The sequence below is a fragment of the Palaemon carinicauda genome, chromosome 12 (assembly GCF_036898095.1).
Source record: "Palaemon carinicauda isolate YSFRI2023 chromosome 12, ASM3689809v2, whole genome shotgun sequence".
Classification (NCBI taxonomy): Eukaryota; Metazoa; Arthropoda; class Malacostraca; order Decapoda; family Palaemonidae; genus Palaemon; species Palaemon carinicauda.
In genome coordinates, this window is record NC_090736.1 from 88,943,398 (window position 1) to 88,958,397 (window position 15,000).

At 40.7% G+C, this 15,000-nt stretch overlaps 1 protein-coding gene across 1 annotated transcript in view; it reads right to left on the reverse strand.

Moving 5' to 3' along the window:
• LOC137650595 (alpha-crystallin A chain-like) overlaps nt 1-14,455 on the reverse strand; it is a 22,426-nt gene extending 7,971 nt beyond the window's left edge. The window contains exon 1 of the mRNA XM_068383800.1: nt 14,316-14,455. The gene's annotated coding sequence lies outside the window, so the exon portion shown is untranslated. The remainder of the gene's footprint in view (nt 1-14,315) is intronic.
• Nucleotides 14,456-15,000: the final 545 nt, after the last annotated feature.

Here is a 15,000-nt window from a genome sequence, read left to right on the forward strand (position 1 = left end):
TCCGGTGTGCCGTCGGTAGGCCGGCACCCTCATGAGACGTTAAGGGACATGCACCCCTTCCATGACTGCCGGCAACATGCCGACAGTCAATATACTGCAGCCAGATAGCTTGGCCACTTGTATATAGGTATTGTCTTACCATCCAAGATTATGGCTATGCTATTTGTTTGCACATTACAATATTCCAGCATACTCTGTGTGTCTTAGAGCAGTCGATTGCCGAAACCTACAATTAATAAGGGGTTTATCCTATACCCCTTCTTCCCCAGGGATCTGAGTGGTCTCAGACCCTACTACACTCTGCGGGCAATTTCTGTTAGAAGCCTAGCTTGGCTCATCCATATGGATTTCCCTCATTGTGACCTTCAGACACAAAAGAAATTGTCTACAGATAAGGTTACGGTAACCAACTGGGCGGGATTCACAAATATGTGTCTATCTACTTCCTTTCCTGCTCATTAATCTGAAGCATTAAAAGGCTTTATAATTAAATTAATTTTAAATTTAGATTAAGATATCTTAATTTTAGAGTAATGTAAGTCATTCTTATGCCTTCCATGTACTCATGATCTCTTTTTTTTACAGGAGGAGTATATGAAGTGTGAGAGCAACTTCTGTGGGGTGAAGCGCCCGGACTTCTACGGGCACAAGGCGTGCCGGACCGACGCCCCCTGTGCCGCCAAGAAAGGCGACTTGAAGTATTGGGACCCGCAGAATTGTACAGTCTGCAAGAGTCTTCTGGTCGAGGCGTTCGACGATCCTCCGTCTGCGGAGGCAAGGGACAACGCTAGGGAGAAGCTACGCAAATGGGTGCGTGGCTTCCAAAAGAACGCCACCGGACCGTATCTTCCCAACGAAGACTTGAGGGCCTTGCTTTTCCCAAAAGCATCAAAAGACTCAGTGGTCCCCCGTGATCAGATTCCCACCGTCCAGATCGTGGGGGAACCTGACGTTGTCATGGCTCAGTCCATGCGTGAGTGCCATCTTGATTCCGACAACGTGGAACGTATGTCGGAAGTGTCGGAAGAGACGGAGAAGAACCTCATGGGCGAGGAACTCGACTATGAGGAAGATCAGGTGGAATACCCTGATTCGGAGACCGAGGTCGCTCCTGCTCCCCCAGCAACTCCTGCACCGTCCGAGGAACCTGTTCCTTCGACTTCAGCCACCCCGGACCCTCTTCCATCGGCCACTGGAGAGGTCTTCAAGATGCTTGAAGCCCTCATGGAAAAGAAACTACGAGAAACTCAGGAACAATTCCAGACGACTCTCGTCAGCTTCAAGCAACCAAAAAGGATTTCGGTTAAGGACTTCCCCACCTGCTCGGAAGCTAACCCATGGAGATACGCCGAGCATATGCCAATTACAACTGGCAAGATTTACATTAGTGAAAGGGTTGCCTCTATCTCGCTGGAAGAAGTGGAGTTCTTCCCAAATTTCGAGGCTTATCCGGACTGTTACGTCCGACTCAGGTCTGAACCAGCCTCAAAGGAGGAGACCGAACCGAAAGAAGTTATCGTGTTCGATCTCACGAAGGCCCAAGCTATGTTAGCCCAGGCGGTGAAGAGTAGGGGTTTCACCAACTCCAAGATGCCGGCGCTTAGTAAGAAGCATCAAACCTTCGTTGCGCCAAATGCTGCGACCTTCCCCTTCATCGAAAAGGCCTTCACAGCGGTCTTAAAGGCAGTGGAGGAAGGGAAACCTTGCCCTGCACCGGAGGAGTGCAGACCCTTCTCCATTACTCTTCCCCCTGATGATAGGCACTGGAAAGACATCCAGTCAACCTTCACGGTAGGGAAACTAGAGCCTGACGTAGCCGGTCGTCAATTTAACGAGGACCTCCCAAGGCTAAACGATCACCTCCTTCGTAGGGAACAGGATACGAAGGAGAGACTTGCCACGTCGCTGTCCCACCAGGTACAGCTTGAACTTATGGCCGGGGATACTAGAGTCCCGGACTTTTATATGGTCCTAGCCAAATCGCACTTGGCGACTGTAACCAAGGACCTATATAGCTTCACTAGGGCTCGCAGAGCCTGTCGTGAATTCGTGTTTGCTAACGCGACAGTGAAACACGAACCCCGGAGGCTGATTTCCTCCAATATCTGGGGCAAGTATCTCTTTCCATCTTCCTTGGTGAAAGAGATTATAGACAAAGCCGCCACGGAGAATAGGAACCTTCTCCATAAGTGGAGCATGTCACGAAAGAGGAAGTCCTCTCAGGATGATGGCCCTCAGCCTAAGAGGAAGACTTCGAAGCCGAAACTCCAGCAACGTCAACAGAGACGGCAGTTTCCGGGTCCCGCTACTCCCCAAGTGGCTACGCAGCCACAACAGACCTTGCAGTTGGTCCCCCAACCGGTGGTGTCGCAGTCGCCGGTCTTCACCCCTGCGTATGAGCAACACTCAACTACCTTTCGTCCCAGAGGTAGGGGCTCAAGCAGAGGCTCGGGCAGAGATTCTTCTCGCCGTCCCTCCAGAGGCAGAGGAGGAAGGGGAGCTAGCGGCAGAGGTGGCAAACCCTCGGGACACCAGAAGCAATGATGTGCTTTCGATAGGAGGAAGACTCCGCCAATTCCAGGATCGTTGGACCTTCGATCTCTGAGCTCACAGCATCGTCAAGAAGGGATTAGGCTGGAGCTGGACTCAACCACCCGCAGCCTTCCAGCAATTCTTCCAACAGTCAACCCCCCTCCTGGAAGAATATGTCCTAGAACTCTTGAACAAGAAGGTGATCAGGAGGGTAAAGTCAACCAGGTTCCAAGGGAGACTATTTTACGTTCCCAAGAAAGACTCCGACAAGCTCAGAGTCATTCTAGACTTATCCCCTCTCAACAAGTTCATTGCGAACAACAAATTCAAGATGCTGACTCTGCAACAAATAAGGACCCTTCTGCCTCAAAGGGCCTACACGGTCTCCATAGACCTGGCGGATGCCTACTGGCACATTCCAATGAATCATTACGCTTCCTCCTACCTAGGATTTCGACTCCAAAGGAAAAGTTACGCCTTCAGGGCCATGCCCTTCGGGCTCAACGTGGCTCCACGGATCTTCACCAAGCTGGCAGACGCAATCGTCCAACAGCTCCGTCTTCAGGACGTCCAAGTGATGGCCTACTTAGACGACTGGTTAGTCTGGGCGACATCGCCCGAAGATTGTGTAAGAGCCTGCAACAAAGTCACCCAGTTCCTAGAGCATCTGGGATTCAAGATAAACACCGCCTTTCCATCCCACAGAAGAAAAGGAAGGAAATAGCAGGGTCTGTCAGAAGGCTTCTAAAATCCAAACGGATCTCAAGACGTCAGCAGGAACAAGTTCTTGGCTCTCTACAGTTCGCCTCTGTGACAAACCCAGTGCTTCGCGCACAGCTAAAGGATGCCGCGGGAATCTGGAGACGTTTCGCATCCATCGCTCGAAGAGACCTCAAGAGACGGCTTCCAAACAGACTTCGCTTACTCTTAAAGCCGTGGTCGGAAGCAAAGGCCCTGAAAAGGTCCATTCCTCTTCAACACCCGCCTCCATCGATCAACATCCACATGGACGCTTCACTGGAGGGTTGGGGAGGTCACTCCCACCAACGACAGGTTCAAGGAACATGGTCTCCCCTATTCAAGACGTTTCACATCAACATCTTGGAGGCCATGGCGGTTCTTCTCACCCTGAAGAAACTCTCCCCGCCTCCCTCGATCCACATTCGTCTGACTCTGGACAACTCGGTGGTTGTCAGATGTCTCAATCGTCAGGGCTCGAGATCGCCCCAGATAAAACAGGTACTTCTTCCGATCTTTCGTTTGGCAGAAAAGAAGAAATGGCACCTGTCTGCAGTTCACCTACAAGGATTCCGCAACGTGACGGCGGACGCTCTATCTCGGACAAGTCCCATAGAGTCGGAATGGTCTCTAGACACGAGGTCATTCTTTTTCATCTCTCACCAAGTCCCGGAACTTCAGATCGATCTCTTCGCGACGAGCGACAACAATCAACTTCCTCAATATGTGGCCCCGTACGAGGACCCCAAAGCAGAAGTAGTGGATGCTATGTCACTGGATTGGAACAGATGGTCCAGGATATACCTGTTCCCTCCTCCCAACCTTCTGCTGAAAGTCCTCTCCAAACTGAGAACCTTCAAAGGGACAGCGGCCCTAGTGGCTCCCAAGTGGCCCCGGAGCAATTGGTACCCACTGGTCCTGGAGCTGCAGCCCACGCTGATCCCCCTACCGGGCCCAGTTCTCTCTCATCAAGTACAGAAGTTGACTGTCTTCGCTTCATCACTGAAAGTCAGGGACCTTCATCTCATGATTTTCTCTCCTTAGCCACAAAGAAAAGGTTTGGAATCTCGAAGAAAAGTTTAGACTTCCTCGAGGAATACAAGACTGAATCTACAAGACGGCAATACGAATCTTCCTGGAGAAAGTGGGTCTCTTTCGTTAAGGCAAAAAATCGTACGGAAATCACCATTGATTTTTGTATGTTCTTCTTCATTCACCTTCATGGACAAGGCTTAGCGGCCAACACGATTTCCACCTGCAAATCGGCATTGACTAGATCACTCCTGTACGCCTTCCAGATTGATTTGTCCAGTGATATCTTCAATAAATTACCAAAGGCATGCTCTAGACTATGCCCAGCACCTCCACCAAAACCTATCTCCTGTTCCCTGGACAAGGTGCTCCATTTTGCCTCTAACCTGGACAACGATTTGTGCCCTCTAAAAGACTTGACTCAAAAAGTTATCTTCCTTTTTGCTCTCGCCTCGGGAGCCCGAGTCAGTGAAATAGTGGCATTATCAAGAAAAGAGGGTCATATCCTGTTCGCAGATACAGGAGAGCTTACCCTCTTCCCTGATCCGACGTTTCTCGCTAAGAATGAACTACCCACCAAGAGATGGGACCCTTGGAGAATCTGCCCCCTGAAGGAAGATGTCTCTCTATGCCCAGTGGAGAGTCTTAAGGTCTATCTTCGAAGAACTTCAGACTTCGGTGGAGGACAACTCTTCAAAGGAGAAACATCGGGTAGCGACCTGTCACTGAAACAATTAAGAGCGAAAATCACCTACTTCATTCGCAGAGCGGATCCTGACAGTACACCCGCAGGTCATGATCCTAGAAAAGTCGCGTCTTCTCTGAACTTCTTCCAGAGTATGGATTTCGAAAGCCTCAAGAGCTTCACAGGCTGGAAATCATCGCGTGTTTTCTTCTAGCACTACGCAAAACAAGTGCACGAAGTTAATCATTTCGTGGTAGCCGCAGGTAGTGTTATGAAACCTGCTGTTTAACTCTGCATAGAACAGTGAGTTACTTGGGACTTTAACTCTACGGGTGCCTGTGTTGACCCTTTTGTGATACATAGTGATTTCATGGACACTTAGTGTTTCTAATAGACTGTTCTTACCAAGGTGAAATGTCATAGACTTTACATGAGTGCCACATGCCCTAGGGCATGATGTGTTTTCTTTGAAAAAGACTGACGGTCCTCTGGAACTTGTGTTTCTAAAAAGTAAAAATTTCTTTTCAGATTTAAGATTGAAGTCTTTATTTTTCTATGTACATTATTCTTTATTATTGTAAATAAACTCTACATTCATTATTGTAATTACTACCATAATGATCTGCAATCTTTGAAATAAAATGTCTATTTTATTCCATGTGCGTCTCTCTCCACTCCTATTCTTTATCAAGAAATATACGATTGTTATAGTTTCATTTACCCCTTTGTCTCTAAATAATGAGAAGAATAATATATGTAATTATGTTATATACTCACTCATGCCTTGATAATATTCCTACTCGAATATTAACTTTTGTCCTGCCTCCGAGATCAGATTGATCTCTCCTCCAGGGAGAGTAGTAAATGTTATTTACTTACCTATGCTTGATAATATTCCTACCCGAAGTCTTGTCTCCGAGTCCAGCACGAACTCTCCGCAGGGTGAGTAGCTCTTCAATGATCGCTTCGAGATGTTCCTATCGTCCCCCAGGACTTCTCTGCCAGGGGGGCAGGAAGCTAGTTCTTCATAGAATCTCTGGTAAGGACATGTTCTATACCTCTATTCGAAGCCCTTGGCACTTGCATTAAAAAGGGGAAAAATTCCACGATACATTAATTCTCTGGTACACTTCCATCAGGACGTCATGGCTTGAGCCCAAAAAACGGATTTTGAGCGAAGCGAAAAATCTATTTTTGGGTGAGATAGCCATGACGTCCTGATGGACCCTCCCGTCTATTCTAGTTCAGCCTTTCAGGCCCCGCCCTGACCTGCTGTATCATGGAGATTAGCAGAAGCTGGGCTCAGGATGAGGATGGACGTGACGTCATTTAGCAATGGCGCCCGTTTGTTTACGTCTCGAGTACCAAAAGCAGCCACGGATGAGTGTAACTGTGGAACGGCTCCCCAGTTACTCAACCACCTTTCCATATCGAAGTGTTAACTCTATATGGGGTGCAGATAGCTATGTGGCGTGTTAATACATGCGTTCCCTGTTGATATACGATATCCTAGAAGGAAACCTTTAGGGTTCTCGCACCAGAAGTTAGAATTCTGTGATAACCTTTAGTTTAATTCTCTGGGAATATCCACTGTAGTCAAATATACCCAAGGAAGCTACTGAAGGAACCTTCCATTAGGACGTCATGGCTATATCACCCAAAAATAGATTTTTAGCTTCGCTCAAAATCAGTCATATATATATATATATATATATATATATATATATATATATATATATATATATATATATATATTATGTGTGTGTGTGTGCTCGCGCGTTTGTATACACTTGCTTTTATTGAAATAGGGAAGATTAGTACCATAAAGTCCTGTATTAGAACAGGATTGATGTTTATTTATTTAAATTGTCATTTTTTTATACAAAAGGATCGACAAAGTCTTATTGAAACGCAAATATGAACGAAACTAACGGTTCCAAATAATATTTCTCCGTTGATATAGTTCTACAGTAAGGAAATTTTTTAGCACTTCAAAGGTAAGAATGAAAGAGTAAAGCATAGAATGTGACCTTGGAAATGATAGTTGATTAAGGCATTTAATAATTTGAGCAATAGAAGTCAAGAAATGTCTGCAAAAGCGCAAGTTGGGTCTTTGGCCAACCAGAGGGAGTGGTGCCAGTACTCTCTACTTGTTCGAGGGTTTTAACAACAGCGTCTATTTCGTTTTAGTAAAGACAGGATCCATTGGATTACCAGCTATACAGCTATAGAAAAATAACTAGGCCTACAAAACACTATAGTATAAAATATATTTCTTGATCCGTGCTAGATTCTAATACCAATGACGTCATAACGAGAAATCTTCAAACCTAAAATTCTGAAACTCAACCTGCTCGTCAACAGCGCACCAGACATCCGCATACCGCTCCCACATGCCTTTCTTTCACCAAGCCTTTTGTTCAAAATTAATCATCTTCCTCCAAAACACTCCAAAATTTTCATTCATCATCCTTTGATCATTTTACAATCGACGCCATGTTTCTTATCTTCTTTCTTCACAACTCGCAAGGGAAATTTTGTTACAATAATTTTCTTAAATTTCGCTGCCAATCAGTTGGTCCCCTCTCCCAGCAACAGGGAAGTTTTGCTCAAGTAATCACCCGGTCTTTATTTCTATTTTCTGTTAATATCTACTATATTCTTCTTTGTCAGTAATTATATAACTTCACTCCTTTCTTGTCTCTGTTTTCCTTTTCAACATACGGTTCCAGTATTTTGGTAACTCCAGTTCTTTACGATATCGTACACATTGGCATTAATTTTACTACTTTATAATAATAAACACTGAAGTTCAATGCCTACTGTTCTTTTTATCAAGCTACACTTCCTCCTTCAGGCGCACTAAACTCTTAGTTGCATTTCTCGCTACTTTGGACTTTATGAGCGTATAAGCAGACATTACCCTCGTTATTCGTGTATTTTCTTACTCATACCAATCTATGGCGATGAATTCTTCAGTGAAGTTGGTTTACAGGCCGATCATGAATGGCAGACGCAACGGACAGAGACATTGCCCTAGCTTGCAAGAAAATGCCCCAGAGACTGGCCCCAACCAAGCTAGGACAAGGGTGATCTAAGCAATGGCTGCTGATGACTCAGCAGGTAGACCTATAGGCTCAGCCCATAACCCCCAATCATTAGCTCATAAGGATGGTGGTTTTGCAGACACTACAAAAAACTTTCGGCTTGAATGGTTGCCCCTGTGTGGATTTTCGAGAGGAGACAAAAAAAAGAAAGTGGATAAGATATGGCTGTAACAGGTGCTACCACTTGAAGTGTGTTTATAGAGGCAAACATCAGTGATGAAGATGTAACAAGCTTGAAATGGATTTGTCCACTCTGTGTGGATGAAGCCAATATGGCCAAGACAATTATATTGAAAATGGAGGAGGAATTGAGTATCAAAGACCTCTATAGACGGACATGAAGAGAAAATCGCTGAATTGGAACACCGAATTGCGGAACTCACTGCGGACACAGCACATTTTACCCAGACCATTGATCTCACTGAAAAAGTTGATAATCTATCGATGCATATGGAATCAATTAAGTTAACATTTTAAACACCGATGGGCCCAAAACGAGAGAAAATTACGTAGGATGACAAAGTTAAGGAAAATATCTGCTAGTAATTAAATCGACTAAAGCATCAACTAGAATCAATAACAGATAAAAATTAGGTCGAACATGCACTTAAAGACATTCCAATTCTAAATACGGTTTTAACTTTAAATGGAAATGTTGTTGTAAACTTTGCTGACGAAAAGATCAGAGAGGCAGCAGTAAACAAGATTCAAACCATGACTGTCGACACCGAGACGAGGAAATTTGGAAAACTAAAGCCTACTTATGATATGCAATGTATAGCTTACAATGATGAAAATGAAGTATTAAATGTTTGATTCAAAGAAATCGTTGCCTGGACCATATCCAAAACATAGAAGAGAAGATAAGTCTGGCATTCAAGAAAAGTGCTGCAGGTGGAACTACCCATTACTTGTTGAAATGTGATTCTGAAGTTTGGAAGACTATTCATGATAATGGTGACAAAGTTATGTTGCGATGGGGTACTTATAACATATGTGATAGGTAGCCTACCATGTGATCACCTGCTATCACTCTCAGAGGTATGGACATTTTGAAAAAGATTGCAAGTTAATGACTGATGATAAAGTCTGCGGGAAATGTTCAGAAAAACATTCCACCAAAGAATGTAATTCGCCACAGGAAAAATGTAAAAACCGCAGTAAATTAAGCAAACCAAATGACCACACAGGGAATTCAAGAAATTGTAAAGTTTATGACTTGGAATTGAAAAGGCTAGCAGAAAATACTGATAATGGATATAGGATGTCATGAACTGTGGTTATGTACATATAGAATTTGTTGGTAATGAAACTATTCAAATTCGAGAATGGATAAACGAGAAATATTTGGACATACTAGCAATATCTGAAACATGGTTAGATAACTTTGACAAGGCTAAAATCACTGAAATGACGCCCCCCCCCCTCCACACGGGCTTTCTTTCATATTCGTTGAGAGGACAGGTCTGGTGGGGGGTGGGGGGCCTCTTCATTTGTAAGGATTACTGAAATCTCAAGATATTGAAAATAATTGGTGTAGCAAGCTTTGAATATATAGAAATCAACTTTATGCACAAAACAAAAGAAAACATCAATTGTAACAGTTTATAAACCTCCGAGAACAAATACTAGTATCTTTGAAGAATTCAGTGTAATCATTGAGATGATTATCATGGAGAAAAAAATAATTAGTTATTTGTGGAGGCTTCAATCTTTGGATGGATGGCGCATCAAATCTTGATGCCTCAGCCTTTAGTGAGTCATTGGAATCGTATAAATTGTTGAATAATGTTGACTCTACAATTACTTTGACTGGGCACCAGTTGGACCTAGTTTCAAGTGATGGAATGAATAACATTGTATCTGATATGGGTTAGGTACTATTCAGCGCCGCCAGCTCAGCGCCGCCAATTCAGCGCCGCCAGTCCAGCGCCTGGTCATTTCAGCGCCAATAAAAATTAGCGACAGCCATCTCAGTGCCTGAAGAAATTTTAACTCTCTCTCTCTGTATTTTGAGCTTTTTTTTGGACTATTTTAACTATTCAGCAGGATAAATGCTTTTTATCAATAGATATTTGTTCAAAACATTTTCTTTTTTTTATAAACACACACACACAAATTCTACACTTCCACGGCGCTGAAACGTCCGGCGCTGAAAAGGCATGGTGCTTAAATGGCTGGTGCTGAATTGATGGCGCTGAATCGGCGGCGCTGAGCTGGCGGCGCTGAAATGTCCCTACCCCATCTGATATATATGTAGAAGAGAAGAGCACTATCTCTCCATTGCTCGAACTTATTACGTTTAGACTACCGCTATAGAAACACGCAGTTGTGAAGAAAATAAACTTCAGATATCGATAAAATTTCTCTCATTTTGTATTATTGAAGGTTACAAAGAAAATAAATGATGCTATCAGTATTCCCTGCGATCAAGATAACCAACGTTTGTTGGGCACTATGTGTTTACTGCCTTAATATATATATATACATATATATATATATATATATATATATATATATATATATATATATATATATATATATATATATATATATATATATATATATATTAGATGCATAAAGAGGATATGGCTTTGCAGTCGATAAGAGCTATCATGGATAGATAGATAGAAACACACACACACACACACACACATATATATATATATATATATATATATATATATATATATATATATATATATATATATATATATGTATGTGTGTGTGTGTGTGTGTGTGTGTATTCATATATATACAGTATGTATAAAGAGAGAGAGAGAGAGAGAGAGAGAGAGAGAGAGAGAGAGAGAGAGAGAGAGAGAGAGAAATTTATACACACACACACATACACACACACACCCAACCACCCACCCACACACACACACACATATATATATATATATATATATATATATATATATATATATATATATATATATATATATATATATATATATATATATATACACGTTTGTGCGTTATGTGTGAATGTATACTTTTGGTACTGATACTATGAACCATGATAGTTCTTCTCGACTGCAAAGCCATATCCTCTTCATGCATTTCATATATTTTTTCAATCTACCCACAACCATTCCTGCCAGATTGGATATGAAATAATCGTATAACCTCACTTATCTCACAAGGCTCTCTCTCTCTCTCTCTCTCTCTCTCTCTCTCTCTCTCTCTCTCTCTCTCCTTAATAGCCAGGGATATAATGGTTGTGACTGAGTCACCCCGAGCCACGGTCTAGGTGCCCCGAACCAGCTTTGATCGAACGTGGTTCAGATTCCGCGCTAATAATTATGCGGATCCCTTGTGTCATCCTGCTCTTGCTCAGCTGCCAGTGTTCCATTAACGGGGAATCTGCATACAGAGCAATTCAGTGCTGTTTCCAAAAGGGTCTTTCAGCATGACGGGAAATTAGCGATGATTGACGTGCGTTTAGAATGAGCCTTTCGTGGGAGAAATTATGCAAATGGAAAAGAAATGACGAATGACTTCTCAGAAATGATTGGCCATTTAAATGGAAATCACTTCTCGCTCGAAATTGAATTTTCTTTTATAAAATTCATCGATGGAATGATTCGAAATAACCCTTAACATTTGATAACGTAGAAAATACATTTGTTTAGACTTTACACCAATATACCTAGACCGCGGTTTAGACTCGGATTACATTTGAAAGTAGGTAGATGTGGGAATACTGTTGGTTATTCTCTCTTCAAGAGAGGACATAATCCTTTACAGAGTTGCAGAATTTGAGGATGAAAGGAAATCAGGATAACTATGGCGAGAACCAGTAGGCCTAAGTTGTAAGCCTACCTCTTGTTATGTGGGAATCAGATAACTCTTATTGCCATAACGGAAAGAAAGTATCTCTCTCTCTCTCTCTCTCTCTCTCTCTCTCTCTCTCTCTCTCTCTCTCTCTCTCTCTCTCTCTCTCTCTCTCTAACAGTTGTTAACATGCCAGTTTCATTTATTGAAGAATGATATCACGGATCAAATTAGGTACACATTTTCCTTGATACTGAGTCATAGTTGCCATTTTCTCTATCGTTAACTGAACTTTCAGGTCCTTATAAGGCTATGCTGAAACGCAGAGGTACATCTGATGCAACGTTCCTTTTTTTAACCTTGAGAGTTTGAATCAAATATTGCTCAGACTGCCGAATATTGCTTTGATGTTTTGTTTCCAGAATTGAATTTAAAACCAATTTATATATTCGTTTTATTCCCTCTGACAAATTTCTTTGTGCTCATTTTACTCTGAAATAAGTAACTATAGATAATGAATAACTTGAACGCCAACTTCATTTCACTTAGCTTCATAAATTTTGTGAGTTAACAAAATCATGTTTTAGAAACTTAGCACTACCAGACATTTAAAATAAGGAGATTCATCGATTGATTCCGAGTTTTCTGTCATCCTGACTAAATAAAAGAAAAAGAAGAATGGTCGAATGTTATCGATATATATATATATATATATATATATATATATATATATATATATATATATATATATATATATATATATATATATATATATATATATATATATATATATATATATATATTCAAATGGAAAACGCAAAAAAATATGAAATTATTTTCCTAATCAGTTTTTGAATCAATGGAACTTCAAAAGTTCAAACTTGCAACGAATGTTATTATGTTGAACAGGCCCACACGTGTCTCTCTTCATAATTCATATTATGAAAGATCTATTTTGATTTCATTCTGTTGCTACTTTTATTAAATTATTTTGTTTTAATTGTTCTTTACTTTACTTTAAGTTTATTTATTTCCTTTCCTCACTGAGATATCTTTCCCTGTTGGTGCCCTTGGGGTTATAGCATTTTGTTTTTCTAACTAGAGTTGTACCTTAGTAATAATAATAATAATAATAATAATAATAATAATAATAATAATAATAATAATTTTAAAGATGAGAAAGAGGACGTGGAGTGTGGAGAGCTTATCGGTGGTTGGCATCAGAACTGCATAATAATCATTAAAACTGGCGGAAGTGATGACATTAAGGCGGGAAGAACCTTTCCCCACAGAACTAAATTTAGAACAACATTTTCGTGCTGCAGCTGAAGACATTTAAAGGCGATGTAAGCACTACACTAGGGAATACAATCAATTCAAATTATTACTTCTATTATCTAGTTAAGCTGCAATAGGGAAAAATAGCCCAGTGAGGAGAGGAAATAAGGATATAAACTACAAGAGAATTAATGAACGATTGAGAAAAGACATTTTAAGAAGATTAACAACGCTAAAATAAATCTCTCATAAATAAACTACAAAAAAGAGACTTACGTCAATCTGTTCAACATAAAAACATTTGCTGCAATTTTGAGCTTTTGAAGTTCAAAGCGGTGTTTTCCAAGTTAACTGGATTAATTGCTCTAAATGAAGATATGTTGTTTCTCGTTAGTAAAGATGCTAAGATAATCTCTTTGACTGGAGGAAAGATAAAAAAAAAACCACTGAGAAACAAAGATTATTTCAATGATTGAAAGGAACAGTTTATTGAAAAAATAAATTCTAAAGCTCATTTTGTTTAATAAAAGTTATTAGTGCACGATGGAATCGACAGAGATTATAATTAAGATTGTGGGGAATATAACGGTCATATTCTAGAAAATTAAGATTTTATTTAACTTTGGCAATTCATGATAAGATTCATCACCCAGTGTCTTATAGTGACTTTTGTTTTTTATGTTTATTTTCAAAATTAAGAAATTATTCCACTTTGTTTACTTAAGTAAAAATTTTACCCAGTTTTGCCTCTTAAAGTAAGGTTTTTTTTTTATCTCATTTTGTTTTTTCAAGTATTTTTCTGCCCCACTTTGAAGTTTCAAGTATTTTTCTTTCATTCCACTTTAGTTTCAATTCAATTTTTAAAATCTTATTTTCTGCTTCAAGTAATTTCCTTTAACCCACTTTTCTATTTCAGTTTAATTTATTTAATCTCACTTTGCTTTTTCAAGGCAATCCTATTCCACTGCCTTTTCAATATCTTCCATCAGCGGAAGATCTAAAATATTTTCCTTTTTGTTCCATAAAATTATAGAGCCCGAGAAGAGATAATCATGGCTTAGTCTTACAAAAATATCCCGACAGCTGTATTTGAAATATAAAAAAAAACCTGTCTTTTAACCTGTATGTTACATAAAACCTAATTAAGACTTTAAAATACTTACCTAAAGAGGAAGAAGATGAGCCTGTGACTCGGGAATTGGTCCGCCTGTGACTGGGAGGCGAGGTCCTAACTCCTGAGAAGAGAAGCGTGAAGCTACTCATGTGCCAAAATGGGCGTTGGCATTACCTGCCCACACGCCCACCAACCCTCTCTCCAAATCTCACGAAAAAATAGTGCCAGGTGGGCATCATAGCCCCGAAAGTAAAGGATGACTCATGCTAGGTGGGAAGAGGGGAATTTACAAAAACAAGTAATTATAAGGCGGATGGGATACCATCTGTCGGCTGCTCAAAGAAGCAATTATGAAGAGGAAGGGAACTATTTGTCACATATCTATTTAAGTGATAATGAGTTAATAGTGATTCTAATTATGAATGATCCTACGTGACTTATGTGAACGCCAGAAAATGCTGATGAATAATGTGCTAACTATTATGACTTCTGCCAAGGTATACGTTATGTCTGTTTGTCTGCTTAAATGTGTGTCAGTTAGAATTTTTGATAGTCTGTTAATATATTTTGATGAAAATTCAGGAAAAGATTAACCAGGAACTCCTTGTAAAGGTAGTTAACATTTTAATGAAAATCAAGAAAGATTCGTACATTTCTCGCCTCAAACGCCTATCTTGGTATCTAACAAATATTTACCACGTGTCCTTTGATATTCATAACAATTTCCATAATAT